This window comes from Dipodomys merriami, unplaced genomic scaffold, assembly GCF_024711535.1.
Source record: "Dipodomys merriami isolate MVZ:Mamm:240054 unplaced genomic scaffold, mDipMer1.0.p SCAF_437, whole genome shotgun sequence".
NCBI lineage: Eukaryota > Metazoa > Chordata > Mammalia > Rodentia > Heteromyidae > Dipodomys > Dipodomys merriami.
In genome coordinates, this window is record NW_027205999.1 from 312,659 (window position 1) to 331,975 (window position 19,317).

Sequence of the window (19,317 nt, forward strand, 5' to 3'; positions counted from 1 at the left end):
AGGGAGTCCTTCCCTCTGCATGTTAATGTCACGCAGTGGGAAGCCCCAGGGTTCACAGACTAAAACATCTGTGAAGCTGAAGACACTAAGCAGAGATCTTACTGTCTATGCACTAGAAGAGACATATATACTAATAAAGCTGAAGACAAAAATCTTGAGCTGGCTTCAATATATATGTGTGATATTTATTGTTGAACTGGGTGCTATCCCTGAGCTTCTACTAGCTAGCTATCTACTACTTTGAGTCACACTTCACCACTTCTGAAAACATTGAACACTGTTTTGTGTGTGTGCCAATCCTATGGCTAGAACTCAGGGCCTGGGTGCTGTCCTTAAGTTATCTTACTCAAGGTTAATGATCTACCACTTGAACCACAGTAAAAGCAAAGTCATTTCTGGCTTTTCTGATGGCTACTTTGAGATAAGAGTCTCATGGACTTTCCTGCCCTGGCTAGCTTTGAATTATGATCCTCAGATCTCAGCCTCCTGAGTAGCTAGGATTACAGGTGTGAGCCACTGATGTCCAGCCTAAACTAAAAAACAAAAACAAGCAAAACACCACATACTCATTCTATTTTAGAATTAGATATTGATGATAGAAAGGTAGAAAAATTCAAGATCTGTGTCATTGTAAGGAGTTCATGTTAATGAACTGACTCTCACTTGGTTTGGAACAAAGAAAACATCCCTGCCCAGTCAGGATGAGAGAATGATGACCATGGAACATGTGATACGGAAGAGGAACATAAGCCAGCCTTTATCATGAAAGATCACACTTAGACATTGATGGAAGCTGAATTCATATTACACAATCTCAATCTTAATCATGCTTGTCCTCTATTTCCCTAGATAATAACAAAACCTTGCTTTATTATCCCGCACTCAATAAGGCCATCTAGGTTATTTGAAGAGACTTTCATAGGTCTTTTGTTGTTGTTGTTGCCTGTAACTATGTATAAATATGAACCACATTTTACATAGAAAGACTTAGTTCAAAATGATGCAAAGGGGAATCTGAACAAGCTCTCGCATAGAAAGCAGCTTTAGAGTTCCAGTGAACAGTCCTAAGCCAGAGAATCACACCAAGTGTGCCATCACAGGACAGAGAGTTAGACAAGAGAGGGGAAGCCAAGGCAAGTGGTCGTCAGCAGCCGCCACGGTGGCGGCGGCGGCGACAGGGTCGCAAGCGGCAGAGACCACAGCCGGGGGCCATACCTGAGCGCTCACACAGAGAGTCCGGGACGAAGGAGCCAGACGCAGCGGCCGAGCGGATTCTACTCAACACCAGCAAGAACCAACAAAGAGCGGACATCTTCACCCTGCAGCTTGCAGACCAGAGACGACCCAGGATCCAAGACTCGGCACCAGAGACGACCCAGGACCCAAGACTCAGCGTGAGTACAAGCCCGACATCCTCACTCCTCAGGGAGCAGAGGAAGGAAGGCCACCCCTCCCCCCCCAGCACCGGTGATCTCCATCTTGGATACCGACAAAGCTCGGAGTTGCTGCTAGCTTCAGCTCAGGCCTTGGAATAAAATGAGTCATTTAGCAGGTCACAAGAACTTAACGCCGAAGTGACCTGCCAGACTCAGCTCCATACAGGGAAAAATCACCCAGCACAGGCGCCAGCCTAGCCTCACTGGGTAACCAGAGCCAGAGGCTGCCCCTCCCTCTAGCAGCCACCACAATCAATTGAAAAACAGAAACCCTGAGAATGGCTCCAGGCTGGGCGCTGTGAGTTATCACAAAATAGCCCCAGGGAAAAGCTACTGTTTGCTGAAAGGCCTCAACTCCACCCAGAACCTAGACTCATCACCACATCCCCCTCTTTTGTGACTCTCAAAGCAGACCACCCTCCCAGAAAACTAACCTGGGAGGGGGATCTCAAAATCTTGGGTAAAGCAGAGCATTTTTCTGCCTCTTCCAACCAACTGACTTAAGAAACCAATCAAGCCACAGGACCTCAAGCTGACCAGAGACTCCAAGAGACTGGTTGCAGACAAAAGGGAGATACAGGATTCTTCCCACTCCTCCCCCCCCAAAAACAAAAAAACAAAAAAAAAAAAATCAAAAGACTTTTTTTTTCTTCTTTTTTTTTTTTTTCTCTTTTTTTTCTTCTTCTTCTTTTCTTTTTTTTGCTTGTTTTTTGTTTTTTGTTACCTTATATATATATATATAAATATGTATATAAATTTTTTTCCCTTCTAAAACTTTTATCAATCTTTAATTTTTGCCTCTTCTGAAAAAATAATTGTTTTCCAGTAACTTTTTTTTTCTCATCTTATAATTTTTATTTCAGAATTACGTGAATGAGAGTTTTCCTTTCTTTTCTTGTCTTCTTTCTCTTTTTCTTTCTTTCTTAATTATCTTTTTGTTTTTTATCTAGCTCTACTGAACTTCTGATCTTTTCTTCTCCCTTAAAGCTTTTCACATCTCCTCAATGTCCCTCCCCTTCTCTGAACATATTCACATTCCTCTCTAAATAGACGGTCTTTTAACCTCTATAATAACATTAATTTTTACGTTTCTATTCTTTTTCTGGTCTCTCTTTATACCCCTTTCCGTCTCTTCTTTTTCTCTCTCTCTCTACTTGCATCCTACCCAACCCATTTCCTGCACTGTGAGTAGGACATAGTTAACTCTCCTTGTGCCTCCCCACACCAATCTATTCCTATTTTTTACCCACATCTCTCACTAATCCTAATAATTTCTGGTTTTCCAAATTCTTTTCTGCGGTTCGAAGTCCTTTAACATATAGTCGTTTGATGTTGAATAGATGTATCTGTTGAACTAGATTGTATCTGTAGACTATTGACTGTACAAATGCAAACTTTGGTTGATGGTTGCCTTAAGATAGTGTTCTAGCACAAAACTGGTGCAATCTTTATCTCAAATGGGCCGAGTAAGCCGGAAAAACACAAGAAAAATGGCAAATTCGGGTATCTCAATTCCCAACCTTGATAATCAGGGATTAGAACAGATAAAGAATAACCCAGAGGAGAGTTCCCAAATAGCTCTACAAACACTAATAGCAAACATGATAAATGAGAAGTTTGACAATGTACAAAGGACTCTGTATGAGCGTGATAGGGAGAGAGAGGAGGCATCCCAGAAGTCTATACAGGAATATCATAAGCGTGAGGAAGCTTCTCAAAAACTGATACAGGATTTGCATGAACAACTTGAGAATACTCAAAGAGAAAGGGAGGAATGGCGTGAGCAGGCAGAGAACACTCAAAGAGAACTGCAGGAATCCCACAGAAGGGAGGAAACTAATCAAAGAGTAATTCACGAATTAAGAGACCAGGTAGAGAATACACAAAGATCACTAAAGACATTCATGGAATCCATTAACAAAGAGCTGAAGGAAGTCAGGGAGACCACAAAGGGAATGTTGAATGGAACCCAACAGAAGGAATGGGAGTCCAAAGAAACCATAACCAATCAACTAAGTGATTTGAGAACAAACACTGAACACCAAATTAAGGAAGTAAAGAAATTCATACAAGACCTAAAACAGAGCTTCAACAAAGAACTTGAAGCCATCAAAGCTGACCAAGTAGAAGGAAAAGAGATAAAAAACAAAGTAGAGAGTCTTGACAGCAGGTTAGACCATGCAGAAGATCGAATCTCAGGGATTGAAGACAGCCTAGATATTATAGAGAAAGAACATACAACCATCCAAGACAAGTCCAAGAAATATGATAGGTCTATCCAACACCTGGAGGACACCATCAGAAGGCCCAATTTAAGGATAATGGGTGTAGAGGAGCACCTAGAAACAGAAGTTAATGGTCTAGGAAATTTGTTTAACAGGATCCTAGCAGAGAACTTCCCAAACATACAAAAAGATAGGCCTATTCAGATACAAGAAGCTTTTAGAACCCCAAATAGACCAGACCAGATTAGGACATCCCACCGTCACATTATAATCCACACAGGATCAACCCAGACCAAGGAAAAGATCCTTAAAGCTGTCAAGGAGAAAAGATTAATCACCTATAAAGGGAAACCAATTAGAATTACCTCAGATTTCTCAGCAGAGACAATCAAAGCAAGAAGAGCCTGGAATGACGTATGCCATGCCCTAAAAACAAACAACTATCAACCAAGAATACTGTACCCAGCTAAACTCTCCTTCATAACTGAAGGCCAAATAAAAACCTTCCATAGCAAAGAAAAATTGAAACAATACATCTCCACCAAACCAGCCCTGCAAAAGATTCTTAAAGATGTCCTACACATAGAAAACCAACAAGAACGCAACAAAGGCCAAGAAACTGCACACAAACGGAGAATCCAAGAACCTTAGGAAGAACCCAGTTTTCACAGCCCCCAAGAAGGTGGATAACATGGCAGGAACTCCCAAATACCTCTCAGTCCTATCTCTTAACGTTAACGGACTGAACTCTCCAATTAAGCGACATAGACTGTCTAGTTGGATTAAAAAACAAGACCCTTCTATCTGCTGCCTGCAGGAGTCACATCTTGCCCGTAAAAACAAACATATTTTCAAGGTTAAAGGCTGGAACAAAATCTACCAAGCAAACGGCCCTCATAAACAGGCGGGAGTTGCAATCCTAATATCAGATAAAATAGACTTCAAATTAAAATTCGTGAGAAGAGATAAAGAAGGTCGCTACATACTAATTAAAGGATCTCTCCTTCAGGAGGATATTACAATTCTAAATATCTATTCGCCAAACAATGGAGCACCCAAATTTATCAAAGAAACACTACTTTCCCTCAAATCCCAGATAGATCCAAAGACATTAATCGTTGGGGATTTTAACACACCACTCTCCCCACTAGATAGATCAACTCGGCAAAAACTCAACAGAGAAACCGCAGATCTAAACAGCTGCATAGATCAACTAGACTTAACAGACATTTACCGAACATTTCACCCAGCAGCATCAGAATACACGTTCTTCTCAGCAGCACATGGAACGTTTTCTAAAATAGACCACATTTTAGGCCACAAAGCAAACTTGTCTAAATTCAGAAACATTGAAGTTATACCTTGCATTCTCTCTGACCACAAGGGAATAAAATTAGAACTCAACACCAAAAGCCACCAAAGAAAGTCCGGTATCACATGGAGGCTGAACAACACACTACTGAATCATGAGTGGGTCATGGAAGAGATTAGAAAGGAAATTCAAATGTTCATGCTATTCAACAAAAATGAACACACAAATTACCAGCTCCTCTGGGACACAGCAAAGGCAGTACTCAGAGGAAAGTTTATAGCTCTGAGCTCCTACATCAACAAATTGGAGAGATCGGAAACTAACAATTTAATGACACATCTAAACCTCCTTGAAAAAGAGCAGCAAGATAAACCCCAATCCAGTAGACGGAAAGAAATAATCAAAATTAAATCAGAATTAAATGAATTAGAATCCAAAAAAACTATAGAAAGAATCAACAAAACAAAGAGTTGGTTCTTCGAAAAACTTAACAAAATCGACAGACCCTTAGCAAACCTTATCAGAAAAAGGAGAGAGCACACCCAAATTAATAAACTCAGAGATGAGAATGGAAACATCACCACGGAAACAACCAAGATTCAGAACATTATAAGGGAATACTTCTCAAAACTTTATGCTAATAAGTTTGAGAACTTGACAGAAATGGACCTTTTCCTAGCAAATATTGACATGCCAAAACTAAACCAAGATGAGTTAAACCAGCTTAACAGGCCCATATCAAGCATTGAAATAGAAACAGCAATAAGAGACCTCCCAGCTAAGAAAAGTCCAGGACCAGATGGTTTTACAGCGGAATTTTACAAGGCCTTCAAAGCAGAGCTCACACCAATACTCCTCCAACTCTTCAATGAAATTGAAAGAGAAAGCTCACTACCAAACACATTCTATGAAGCCATCATAACCCTCATCCCAAAACCAGGCAGGGACTCATCAAAGAAAGAAAACTATAGACCCATTTCTTTGATGAACATTGATGCAAAACTTCTCAACAAAATTTTGGCCAATCGACTTCAACAATTCATCCAAAAAATCATACACCATGATCAAACAGGATTCATTTCAGGGATGCAAAGCTGGTTCAATATACGCAAATCAATTAATATTATTCATCACATCAACAGGAGCAAGAATAAGAACCACATGGTTATCTCAATAGATGCAGAAAAAGCATTTGACAAGATCCAACACCCCTTTATGATGAAGGTTCTGGAAAAATTAGGAATCCATGGAACATTCCTCAATACAATAAAGGCTGTATATGACAAACCTACAGCCAGCATTATACTCAATGGTGAAAAACTAAAGCCATTTCCTCTTAACTCAGGAACAAGACAAGGATGCCCACTCTCTCCACTTCTCTTCAATCTAGTATTAGAATGCCTAGCTACAGCAATAAGGCAAGATGCAGACATAAAGGGGATCCAAATAGGGAAAGAAGAAATAAAACTTTCCCTCTTTGCAGATGACATGATCTTGTATTTAAAGAATCCCATAGACTCCACTCCCAAATTACTCAAGCTGATTCAAAACTTTGGCAAAGTAGCAGGTTATAAAATTAACCCCCAAAAATCAATGGCTTTTCTATATGCCAACAATGAGAAAAGTGTGGCTGAAATTAGGAAAGCAACTCCATTTGTAATAGCCCCACAAAAAATAAAATACCTAGGAATTAACTTAACCAAAGAAGTGAAGGACCTCTATGATGAAAACTTTAAAATCTTGAAAAAGGAAATCAACACAGAACTTAAAAAATGGCAAAACCTCCCATGCTCCTGGATTGGCAAGATTAACATCGTGAAAATGGCAATACTTCCCAAGGCTATCTACAAATTCAACGCGATACCTATCAAAATTCCACCCTCATTCTTCAAGGAAATAGAGGAGGCAATCCAAAAATTCATATGGAACAATAAAAGACCCCGAATAGCAAAAACGCTCCTCAACGGAAAGAACACTGCTGGAGGAATATCAATACCAAATTTCAAACTCTACTATAAAGCCATAGTAATCAAAACAGCTTGGTATTGGCATAAGAACAGACCTCAGGACCAATGGAATAGAATTGAAAACCCAGAAATGAACCTACAGACCTATAGCCATCTAATCTTCGATAAGGAAGCTAAAACAATAGAATGGAAGAAAGACAGCCTCTTCAGTAAATGGTGCTGGCAAAATTGGTTAACTACATGTAGAAAACTAAAGCTAGATCCTTATATATCACCCTGCACCAGAATCAACTCCAAATGGATCAAAGACCTTGAACTCAAAGCAGACACTCTGAAAACATTACAGGATGGAATAGGAGAAACCCTAGGTCTCCTTGGCTCAGGTCGAAATTTTCTGAATAGAGACCCGGAAGCACAACAAATCAAAGAAAGGTTGGACAAATGGGATTGCATAAGATTGCAGAGCTTCTGCAGGGCAAATGACATAGCTGGCAAGATCAATAGAAAGCCCACCGATTGGGAGAAGATCTTTACTAGCCATACAACGGACAAAGGTCTCATATCAAAAATATACTTGGAACTCAAAAAATCAAACCACCCAACAACAAATCCTCAAAGAAACAACTGCCCAATAAATAAGTGGGCGAAAGACTTAAAGAGAAGCTTCTCTGAAGAAGAAAGAAGGATGGCCAATAGACACATGAAGAAATGTTCAACATCCCTAGCCATAAAAGAAATGCAAATCAAAACAACATTGAGATATCACCTCACTCCAGTTAGAACAGCAAAAATCAAGAACTCTAATAACAACAGATGCTGGAGGGGATGTGGACAGAAAGGAACCTTACTTCATTGTTGGTGGGAATGTAAACTTGTTCAACCACTTTGGAAAGCAGTATGGAGGTTCCTCAAAAGACTTCACATAGATCTCCCCTATGATCCAGCAATCCCACTTTTGGGCATTTACCCAAATGTTTACAAACAAGACCACACTAAAGCTACCAGCACAACTATGTTTATTGCAGCATTATTTACCATAGCTAAGATATGGAACCAACCCAGATGCCCCTCAGTAGATGAATGGATCAAGAAAATGTGGTATATATACACAATGGAATTCTATGCCTCCATCAGAAAGAATGACATTTCCCCATTTGTTAGGAAATGGAAAGGTTTGGAAAAAATTATATTAAGTGAAGTAAGCCAGGCCCAAAGAAGCATAGGTCCCATGGTTTCCCTTATTTGCAATATCTAGTATAGGTATGAGTCAAGCGGAAAAGGCCAGATAATGTGATGTTAGGAAAATGAACCCTTAAATATGTATTTTAATGTTTTCGTTTCTTTCATGCATGTATTTCTAATGCATTTATAAGATTATTCCTTTATTGCTTTGTATGTCCCTCCCCCACAGTGTAACCCCCGCTTTCACTATATTTGATATCAGTATATCATGTGGAGGAGATGGGGACAAACAAATCGTTTAAGGATTCAGGTGGACCTGTTGCAACAATGAGAAGTACAAAATGTCATGTCAAAACCAGCTTTACAATTTCGGTGTGGGGGGGGAGGGGGGTATAATTGGGTGGGGGGAGGGGGGTAAAATTGGGTGGGGGGAGGGGGGAGGCAGGGAAGGGAAGTGAAGGGTAAACAAAGGAGGAGGCTGCAATGCTTGGTAAGAAATGTATGCATTATTCTGCCCATGTAATTGTAGCCCCTCTGTACAGTATGTTCTCAAATAAAATAAAATACAATTTAAAAAAAAAAAAAAAAAAATGATGCAAAGCAGCAATGAGCAATTAGTGGAGCCAAAATTAGGATCTAGTTCTGATGAGCTCTCTATAGGATCTCACAATTTTGCCCTGGTAATTACTGCATTAGGAAACTCAACACTGCCCTCTAATGACAGAAAAGTCATTACAACCCAGAACTCCTGAATCACTAAGAGTAATTATCATCAGTGATTCAATTTTACTCTCCTTCCTTCTTTCCTTTGCTTCCCTAACTTCCTCTCCCTCATTCCCTTCTTCCCTTCTTTTGTCAGTAGTATGGCTTCAACTCAGGGCCTTATACTCTCCCTTAGTTTTTTTACTCAAGGCTGTCCCTCTACTACTTAAGCCACAGATCCACTACTGGCTTTATAGTGGTTAATTGGAAATAAGACTTTCACAGATTTTCCTACTTAGGCTGGCTTTGAATCACAATCCTCTAATCTCAGTCTCCTTAATACCTAGGATTTCAGGTTGAGCTCCTGGTTCAGAAATCTCATTAATTGGCCTTCTGGAAATTAACCACACTGTCTTTCCTTGTTACACATACATTCAAGTGATTCTTTTCACACATCATGATCTGTGAAGACTAGTAAGAGAACTCCGAGTGTCACTTTTTCTTCTTTCTTAACTTCCCACTACTGAGAAATCCTTTCTAGCTAGCTTACCTTCTGATTACGTTGGGAATATATCTCACTTTAAATGAGCCTTAAAGTGAGATTCTTGTTTGACTGAAGTCTTGGATTACATAAAGTTAATTGTTTAGGGCTGGGAAGGTGGCTCAGTGGTAGAGCACTTGCCTTGCATGCTCAAGGCCCTGGGTTCGATTCCTCAGCACCACATAAGAAAAAAGCCGGAAGTTGCGCTGTGGCGCAAGTGGTAGAGTGCTAGCCTTGAGCTGAAGAGCTGAGGGACAGTGCCCAGGCCCAGAGTTCAAGCCCCACAACTGGACCCCCCCCCCAAAAAAAAGTTAATTGTTTAGGAAAAAAGATTATCCAATATGGTGGCTTTGATAATTTGGAGATTTCTTCTGGCTGCTCATGGAGTATAGAGGTGAGCTGCCTGTGATAGAAGCCCTATGATTATTCTGTGTGGTTTGGTTTGGTTTTCATGCCAGTACTAGGGCTTGAACTCAAGGCCTGGGCACTGTCCCGGAGCTTTTTTCCTTAAGTCTAGCGCTCTATCAGTTGAACCACAGCTCCACGTTTAGGACTTCTGCTGGTTAATTTGAGATTTCTCATAGCTTTTCCTCCTCAGTCTGACTTTGAACTTCTACCCTCAAATCTCTGCCTCCTGAATAGCTAGAATTACAGACAGGAGCCACCAGCAACAGTCTTGGTTTAGTATACATTGGAACCATAGTCCAAAAAAGCTCTTCCTCCACATAATTCCTATTAATGAGCCCATAGCTTCCTATATGCTTTTGTATATATGTCTATGTTTCTCTCTCTATACATATACATATCTATATACATGTATATATGTATGTACATGTATATATGTGTGTATACATATATACACATATATATGTAGTATATATACACAATTAGCCAGTCTTGGGGCTTGAACTCTGGGCCTGGGTGCTATCTCTGAGCTTCTTTTACTGAAGGTGAGCCCTCTACCACTTGGCCACAGTGCCACTTCCAGTTTCTTAGTGGTTGATTGGAGATAAATATCTCATGGGGACTTTTCTGCCCAGGCTAGCTTCAAATGGCTATCCTCAGATCTCAGCCTCCTCAGTAGCTAGGATGACAGGCATGAATTACTGGCACCTGGCCTTACATGCTTCTTTATAGCTTCCCAATCATTTGACTTAAGTAAAATGACTCTTTAGACTGTAGAGGGACATTTCATTAAAAAATTTTGATCAAATATTAGCATCCTCACACTAGGTAATTCGGAATAGATGAGGACTCAGTAAAGATCAAATTTTTAACCCTTGTTACCACATCTCAGGTCCCTCACCATTGCCTTGCTATCTCTTCCTTAAACACACACAAAGGGAGCACTGTCCATCTTCTCTTCTGTAGCTACTGTGTCAGCAGTGCATCACATCCTTCCTGAATTATCCCAGTAAAACCTCATTGGTGTTCTCCCAGGTCAAGCCTCCCCTTCAACAACTCCTTCCCTCACAGATACACACAGAGTTTGTACCACATCAGGGAAATGTATTCTGTGAAAATATAGTGCTACTGACTTGTATGTTGGCCCAATATACCTCCCTCAGAGATGCCTACCATTCCTACTGGAATCAAGACAAGATGGAAGATTGGAGAAAGGAGTTTATGGAAGGGATGGAGATGCCACATAATTGTAAGTCCTTTCCTACCACTGCCTGAGTAACACATCATACAAGGTTTCACTGGATCCATGCAAATTCTTTCTAATAAGACAAAGGGGAACTGCAGATGGACTTGGTCAGCTCCATAAATGTAAGACATATCTATTATATAGCTAAGTCCCAAAGTAGAGATTTCATGGATGATCTGTACAAAAAGATGCTATTTAAGAATGCAAGAGGAAGTGTTGTGTTGCAAAGTAAAACAGAAAATGATGCTCTTCCCTATAGATACACACTTGGAGATGTACTAGGCATGGTGTCATATTGACAATTCAGAAAACTCCAGCAATAGAGGGGCTGGGAAGGTGGCTCTGTGGTAGAGCGCTTGCCTTGCATGCTCGAGGCCCTGGGTTCGATTCCTCAGCATCACATAAGCAAAAAGAAAAAAGCCGGAAGTGGCGCTGTGGCTCAAGTGGTAGAGGGCTAGCCTTGAGCTGAAGAGCTGAGGGACAGCACCCAGGCCCAGACTTCAGGCCCCCAAACCGGACCCACCCCCCAAAAAAAGAAAACTCCAGCAATAGAAAAAGAATGTCACTTTGCCTGACATGATTCTCAGCACTTCCTGAGAAACTGATCAAAGAACTGCATTTCCCCTTTTATCTCTTCATAGACTACTCCCCAGGGAGTTCACAACACCTGGATTTGGACAGACTGAGAGATGACACCAGAATGACAAGGGACCATTATCACTGCATTGACACCACCACTTGGATTTTGTCCCTATAGGACCTGTCCCCTTTCCTGCCAGGACTTCAGCTCTCTTGTAAACAGAATAAAAGGTCAGAATCATTGGACGTCCATGTAGCTTTCTTTGCCAGACTGGTTTTTGGGAGTTTGTGTTTCTGTCCATCCTGAAGAGAGAGTTACTATGGATGAAGTTGCCAACTCTGTTTAAATAACAGTTTTGTAATACAGCTTCATCCCACTTTATCTTTCAGAGCCAATCATGCCTTGCTCTCTTATGCCCTGTGAGCATTTTTTTAAAACCTGTGAGCATTTTTTAAAACATTGTTTTCACTTGCAAAGAAGACAGTTAATAATGGGATTGGCACTGTACTAACACAAGTCTTACTCCCACAGGAGAGAGGCTGCAAGACCATGCAAGTGGGTCAGAGATGGATGGGGCTCACTCACACATTACTAGGCAACTGTGCAAATGGGATGGAAGTCATATTGATACATAGGACTATGCCTTGGAAGTTCACTTGCTTCAAATCTCCAAGGCTACACTTCTCCTTTGCAACAATAAATAAATTGAAAGTGTTGAGAGAACATTCTCCTGCTTTCCAAAAGAATTCTGGGGCCAATGAAAACACGACCCATGTTTCTGAATGCTGAAGGCTGCATTTAGGTTTATTTACTCCCCCTCTTTCTCATTCAACATAGGAGTCATCAACCTCTCTATTTCTCAAGGTCTTGAATATCTCCAAGCCCTACCTTTGGGAATCACGAGCAAGCTTGAGGGATGGATGGAAGAAAAGAAGAAAATTAGAGGCATGGTAGAGGCAATTGGGGCTAAAAGGCCATGGAAGAATGGAGGTTGGAGTGAAGATAAGAATAAGAGAGAGTAAGAGAAAGACTGATGAAGAAATATGCATATTTTAGAGGTAGAAAGATGGGATGAAGACTCATTTTTCCACCAATGTTTACTGCTGTTAGTTTGAAGAGACATTGGGGAGTTGTGGCAAATCTGCCTCTCTCTCTGTCCCTTTGTTTCCTAATATGGTAGCTACTTAAGAGGAGATTTTTCTCTTAGGTAGCTTTGTGTCTGAGCTTCCCTCCATATTCCTTCATGAAGGAGTTAGGCCTCCCTGGCTAGGTAAAGGATAACAGCAAGGACCAGCTCCAATATGGGAGAGAGATGATTCAACAAGATGCCTGAGGAGAATGACCCAGCAAGATGATGCATGCAAATCTCACAATGCAGTAATGACTCAGTAGAGACAGAGAAACCAAGGAGACTCCCTACAGCACTCCCTATACCCTATCTAACCCTATACCCACCAACTGGACCAGGCCATGCCTCAGAGGGAGAAGCTAAGACCCTATACATAAGGGACAGGTACAGGCAGGATGGAGATGCGATAAGGCTCCCGGATCCATTCTTTTGTTGTTGTTGTTGTTGGTCATGGGGCTTGAACTCTGGGCCTGAGCACTGTCCCTCAGCTCTTCAGCTCAAGGCTCGTGCTCTACCACTTGAGCTACAGCACCACTTCTGGTTTTCTAGTGGTGCAATGGAGATAAGAGTTTCTCGGACTTTCGTGCCCGGCCTGGCTTTGAACCTGGATCCTTAGATTTCAGCCTCCTGAGTAAGTATAAAATTACAGGTGTGATCCACCAGTGCCTGCCTCAAATTATATTTTAGCAGGATTTCCTTATGATATTATGATATTATTTAGTTCTCATAATCACTGGATATTACAGTCTCCTAGTTTTATAACTTTGCCTTGGAGATGTTGTGTCTCAAAGATGTTAAAATTCTCAAGGTCTCACCCTGACAAAGTCACTGCTATAGTTTGGGTATTGAATGTGCTAAGGATTTCATCTCTAAAACACCAGTACTGGAGATATTAGGGGCCCTTTAAGAGTTGAGTCTTTATGGGGAGGTCTTCAGGTCAAGAGTTTCCTGCTCCCCTATTCTGCCTGTCATCTGAGCATCTTCTCTGACACATGTTCCTATCAGGATATGCAATCTTTGCCAGAGGCTCAAAGCAAGAGACTACTTGAAATTGGACTAGAACCCACAAACTGTGGGTAGCTAAGGGAACTTTTCAGTTATAAGCTAATTGCTTCAAGTATGTTACTGTAGTAAAGCAAAGCTGACCAATACAACCATGGTGATAAAACACACTCCCCTTCTTTTTGTTTGTTATTAGTCATGAACTTGAACTCAGAACCTGGAGTCTGTCCCAGAGCTCTTTTGCTCAAGGCCAGCTCTCTACCACTTTGAGCCATAGGTCCACTTCTCTGGTGGTTTGCTGGAAATAGAGTCTCATGGATTTTTGCTGCCTGAGCTGGCTTCAAATAGTGATTCTCAGATCTCAGCCTCGTGAGTAGCTAGGATTACAGAATGAGCCATTGGCTCCCAGTTCTTTTTCAAGCCAGAGCTTTAGACTAAGTTTTGTTTCCAACTCAAAGGAATCCTCTACACCTGCATCTTGTCACTCTTAGCAATCTGTCCTCCAGCTAAATAAAGGATTGTGAGGAGAAGAAACTTGTGATTCACGTCAGAGTTCACCAGAAAACCATGAAGAATGGAAAATAGAGGATTAGAGACAAGGTTATAAATACTAACCTTTACCTTGCTCATGTAATTGTAACCCCTCTGTACGGTATTTTCACAATAAAAAAAAAGAAATAAAAATACTAACCTTGTATTTCCCTACTTACTACTTTTTGCCTCCACAGCAATTTTTCTTTGTAAGTTTAGATGTAATTCGATAGCACTGTATCTTGACTCTTAATGATTGATCATTGATTTTTTTAAAAAAAGTCAAATGGACATCCCAGAGTTGTCAGAAGAGCTGAGGCTCTGTATTGAGTTGTAAAGAAGAATCTGTGACTCTGCTTGCCTTTGGTATTAAAGTAGGCAATCCTGCCATCTAGTGGACTTTGAGTCAACTTCAGTTGAAAGTCTTCTGCAATTTAGGAGATTCTATTTTAAATAACAAGGGAAGCCTGGAGTTGCAGTTCATCTCTATAATCCTAGCTACTCAGGGGGCTGATCTCTGAGGATCATGGTTCAAAGCTTGCCTGGGCAGGAAGTCCTGAGACTCTTTATTTGTAAAGAAGAACAAGGAAAGTGGAAGCAGGGATGTAGCTCAAAGTAGTAGAGGGATACCCTGAAAAAAAAGGCTCAGGGACTATGCCCAGGCCCTGAATTCAAACCCCACGATCGACAAAACAAACAAAAAAGCCCCCAAAATGCCAGAATGGCCTTGTGGGAAAAATATCACTTCTTTCATGTTTCAGCTCTACAAGGAGGAGTAAATGTGAACCTGGCACCCTTGCTTGCCACTGGTAAACTTTGCCCATAATTACTAACACTCATGTTCGCTGGGCCCCTAAAATAAACACCAAAACAAAGATTATGTTTATCTTTCCTACAGACATTCCTAGTAACCAGAAAGAGTTTGCACATTACTAGTAGCAATCAGAAAATATTTGCTGAATAAATGTATGTGCTTAGGATAAGTAAATAAAAGAGATGGGAACAGGAGAGATTGCCGATGTCTCAAAGGGAAGAAAGTAAGTTTTGAAATTTTTGCTTTCTCAAACAGAGCAAACCTAGTCCCTGCAATTGCTGGGTGAACAGGGAGAAAAGAGCTTTATAAAGCAGCACCATCACTCACACCAAAAGCCCTGGGCTCACCAAAAGTCCCTGTCTCAGGTCTCCCAAGAGTCAGTTGTTGCCTATCTCTGACCAGCAGAGGGCAGTGCATGCTCGCTCAAGCCAGGGCTGAGTTCAGTCTGTACAATGTCATCTGACAGACTTTGTGTGCTCTTATTCCTTGGAGATGTCTTTATGGTGCTTATAACTGGGGAACAAGATTGCTTTCTAAGTATTGTATGGAAAACAAGTTGTGTTCTTGTTCTTTCTTTAAACAGTGATGCTGAGAATTGGGTTCAGTTCAATAGGGCTGACACTGACATAACACCCTGTAGTGGGAAGTCAGTTTAGAATGACTTTCAGATTGGCAAAATCATCTGTACATAGAAGGTACCAGAGGCTTCAAATAGAAAATGGAGACTAGAGTCTCAGGAGCCCATCTAGAACTTTCTTCTAGGTCCTGTGGCCTCTCTCCTGACAACACATGTACATTTCTTTTCTTTTTTTTTTTTTTTTTTTGCTTATGTGGTGCTGTGGAATCGAACCCAGGGCCTCAGGCATGCAAGGCAAGCGCTCTACCACTGAGCCACCTTCCCAGCCCTCACATGTATGTTTCTTTGGCTGTAGATCTTTCTAGTCATGTCTTGGCTCATTTTAGGGTCTTTGGAGTCAGGGTGGGTAAAGACCACCCCTCAGCCCCCACCCCTGCCTTTCTGTTGAAGGGTTGGTCACTTGGTTTGGAATTTAAATGTAGTCAATCTGAAATCATTTATATTATTTCCAAACCAAACAACAAAATGGGTAAGTTGTGTGAGGTTTGATTTTCACAAATATTTTTTTTGGAGGGGGGGGGTGTTGGGTCCAGTCGTGGGCCTGAACTCTGGGCCTCAGCACTGTCCCTCAGCTCTTCAGCTCAAGGCTAGTGCTCTACAACTTGAGCCACAGTGCCACTTCTGGCTTTTTTTTTTCTTTTTTTCCCCCTGCTTATGTGGTGCTGAGGAATTGAACCCAGGGCCTCATGCATGCAAGCAAGCACTCTACCACTGAGCCACCTTCCCAGACGGTTTCACAAATATATTTTTAGTGATTTTGGTGGTGGTGGTGTGGGGCTTGAACTTGAGGCCATGATGCTGTCCCTGAGCTCTTTAGCTCAAGGTTAATGCTCAACTACTTTAAGCCACAGCTCAACTCCCAGGTATTTGGTCATTAACTAGAGAAAAGACTCTCATGCAAGTTCCTACCAAGGCAAGATTCCATGAGCCATCAGATTCCAGTGAAGGAATACTTGCTTTTGTTGTTGTTGTTGTTGTTATTTGTTTCTTTTTGTCTGCATGTACTTCCATTTACGGTAGCACCACTCACAATAAAGATAGGGAATCAATCAAGTGTACATCATTGGACCAATAAAAAGAGAGCATATACATTCAGTGGAATGTTATTCAGCCTTAAGTAAAAAATAAATAAATAAATAAAATAAAATCAGGTTCACGCCTGTAATCCTATCAATTAAGGAAGCTGAGATCTGAAGATCAAAGTTCAAAGTCAGCCTGGGAAGAAATGTCCATGAGATTCTTTTCTCCAATTAACCTCCAGAAAACCAGAAGCAGATCTATGGTTCAAAATGGTAGAGTGCTAGTGAGACAGTACCCTAGACCCATGTTCAAACAAATAAAAAGAAAACAATTTCAACAATATAAATTGCACAGTAGAACACTAAGCTTCAAGAAATAATGCAGAGCCGGGTGCTGGTAGCTCACACCTATAATCCTAGCTACTCAGGAGGCTGAGATCTGAGGATCACGGTTCAAAGCCAGCCAGGCAGGAAAGCCCTTGAGACTCTTATCTCCAATAAACTACTATAAAACAAGAAGTGGCATTGTAGTTCAAGCAGTAGAGTGCTTGCCATGAGCTGAAGAGTGCAAGGACAGTGACCAGGCTCAGAGTTCAAGCCCCACAACTGACAATAAAAGAAGAAAAAAAAAAAGAAATAATGCAGGTACAGAAACACCAATATCAGACACACCCTTTTATATTTGAAGATTAAGAAATGTGGCTTTAGAGCAGACAGGAAAACCATAGGACACTGCTGAAGCATTACTCATAGTCCTTCTTCAGTGAAGGGCAGAGCCTGAGGCTCCCGTGCCTTCTCTGATCCTGTCTCTTACCACTGAGCGCAGGCTTCCTCGCTGCAGCCATACTGGCATTTGTACTGTTCTGCAGCAGCCCAGGATAACCTGTGCCAGTCTGGGGGCCACTGTTATTCTACTGCCTGGAATGCTCTTCCCCAGACACCCAGCTGCTCATCCCCCATCCTCCCCCACTCCCACCCACCAAAGAGATCTACTCTATGATACCCTGCTCAAAAATACAACCTTGTGCACATGCATGCACACACACACATGGGTGCAGACACACACAGAATATTCCCACCACTCATCCTTTCTGCCTTACATCTTCCTTCTGATATATTCTCTTTATTACTTATGTAAATCTGGGTAAAGTCTTTCTCCATGCTTGAGTGTAAACTCACAAGGAGAGATATTTTTGTGCTGTTCTCAGCATTGTGTCAGTCTTGAGCATGATGTCTCTCACCCTGTGGTCACTCAGTAAATGTCCATTGACTGAAGGCCTACCCATTCCCTCACACACTTATTTGACAAGTGTCCTGTTGCACATGGTCAAAGCTCTTTCCCACTGCTTTCTTATGACTCCCTTCCACAGCCCTTCTCACCCTTGCCTTGTGGTCTCCTCACCTGTGTTTCCATGCCCTTTGCCTGAAGCCTTGTGCACCTCAATCTCACATATGGAGAAAGTGTGCACACACCAGCTCACCTGCTCCTCCTCTGGGAAGCTTTTCCATCCCACACTGGCTCCTCCCTCTTCAGTTCTTCCAAGTCTTTCCTCCAGCCCTGGTCCCATCCTGCTGGTTAGAAGCCTATGTAATGGTCTGTGTGATATTCTAGCTAAGCTGTGGGAGCCTCATTCTCTGGGCCAACTTTTGGTCCTGTCTCCTTCACCTACTGAGCCAAATGCACTCCAACTGTTCCACAAAGGTTTAGGAGTGGTCTAGCATGCCTGTGCATCAGACTATCCATTGAAAAGTCAAAGGTAGACCTGAGTTTTGGACAGGGAGCTCATCTTGCCCCTTAAGACAAGACTGGCATGGAATCATAAAATGACTTGCCTCCTGCTTGGCATAATACCCCTCTCCCCCATCTCCACAATGCAACCCAACACTGAAATCACAGCAGCGATGAGGCACACTCTCTACTGCACTAGGACTACAAGACACTAGCCTCTTAAGCCAAACCCACAGATGTGAATTGAAGCCCACTCCCTCACTCTGAGCCTCAACTGCAGCTTTTGGGGCAGCAAGGCCTTGTCTCCTGGCAGTCTCTGCATCACTCAGAGGAGATCATTTCTGACACATCTAGCTCTGCATTGAGAGCTGAACTTGAAGGAAGAAAAGAGCACATTTTCTTTCCTAATTCCCTCTCAACGTGCACATCAGGTTGGGTTTGTAGAAGGCTGATTCCCAGAGGAATTCCTGAGCAGCCATCTGTTTGTGTGCTTCTGAGACATCTTGGTAAAGAGAGAAGGAAGCTGTTAATCAATCATGCAAAGGGATCTGCTTGCTCTTTCACTAGGAAATGGGGGTGCACATGTCCTTGAGTGTGCACATGTTCTGATATTCTAAGGGTCTTGATACACTTGCACTATACATGTCCTTCTCTCCCTGTCAATTCTGCACAGCAGACTAACACCACCTTCCTTCCACACCCATTTTAATGTGTCACTGACACAGCTGTCCTTCAGATAAGTACACAAATACCTTTCATAACAACAGAGAAACAAACCTGTGCCACAAGAGATTAGCAAAGTCAAGTGCACTGCCTGATGCTGGAGGCTCTGTAATCCTAACTATCCTAGAAGCTACCTG